Source organism: Aplysia californica, unplaced genomic scaffold (genome assembly GCF_000002075.1).
Source record: "Aplysia californica isolate F4 #8 unplaced genomic scaffold, AplCal3.0 scaffold00004, whole genome shotgun sequence".
NCBI lineage: Eukaryota > Metazoa > Mollusca > Gastropoda > Aplysiida > Aplysiidae > Aplysia > Aplysia californica.
The window spans coordinates 1,517,870-1,519,038 of NW_004797274.1; the positions used below are offsets into that span (position 1 = coordinate 1,517,870).

Consider the following 1,169-nt stretch of genomic DNA (forward strand, 5'->3'; position numbering starts at 1 on the left):
TCTCTCTCTGTCTCTCTCTCTCTGTCTCTCTCTCTCTCTCTCTCTCTCTCTCTCTCTCTCTTTCACGCACACAAACACAGACACATCTACACCTACATAGCTCTCAAGTAACAAGATCCCGCCCAAGATCGACAGACCCCTCATAACACTCAAGTTACATGAAGTAGCCCAAAATCGACAAACCCAAGGTCAAGACGTCGGTCTGTTGCGATATTTCAAAATACAAACAACACCCTCACCCCCACATACTCACACACCTTTCCCCAAATTCCCTAACCGCATGCAGGCGCGCAGGCCTCCAGACACATGCATCCGGGAGAGACTGGGCCAGCCTCTTCGACATCACGCCGTTTGTAGATGAGCGCAGAAACAAACGATGGAGTACCGCCCCCGACTCCGGTCCCAGGTTATCTGCAGCAAGGAGCGGATGCTTACCTCAGTGGAGAAATTAATTCTGAACTCATTAAGCGTGGAGAAGGGAACGAGGTGTTTCAGTTGAACAAGTGTGTTAGTAACGGCAACGCATCTGAAGTGTGTCAGTAACAGCATTCGACTATGTTAGTAAGGCAATTTAAATTAAGTGTGTCAGTAACGGGATTCGACTATGTTAGTTAAACAAATTAAAGTAAGTGTTTCAGTAAAGGCATTGGACTGCCCCAGAAACGTAATTTAAGTGTGTCAATAATGGCATTCGATTATGTTGGTAAGACAGTTAAATTAAGTGTGTCAGTAACAATATAATTTGAATGTGGTAGTACCGTATTTTAAGTGTTTTAGCAACACCACTCGACTATATTATAGATGTGTCAGCAACGGCATTCAGTGTCAGTGTTAGTAATGGCACTCGACTATGTCAGTAATGTATTTTAAAATCTGTTTTAGTATTGGCTTTCGACTGTGTTGATAACGAATTTAAGTAGGCCAGTAACGTCATCTTAGTGTGTTAGTAACTACAAGTGTTTGACAGGACGCAAGTACTCTCAGCAGAGGTAAAATTAAGACATCATGGGTCATCGGGTGCAGAAGGTGGTGTTTTCGTTGGGGTAAAAAGTATGTTAATGAAATCTTTTGTGATTCTGGAGCAGCTGTGGGAAGCAGGCACTTTCTCAACCGAAAAATTACAGCAAGGATCTATACATGTTGAAATGTGGGGTATGTGTGTGTGTGTG

The 1,169-nt window shown here is 43.3% G+C and overlaps 1 protein-coding gene across 1 annotated transcript in view; it reads right to left on the reverse strand.

Annotated features, from left to right (window-relative positions):
- The window catches only part of LOC101862384 (proteoglycan 4), a gene marked incomplete in the record, with an annotated part of 144,199 nt that overhangs the window by 30,208 nt on the left and 112,822 nt on the right, over positions 1 to 1,169 (reverse strand).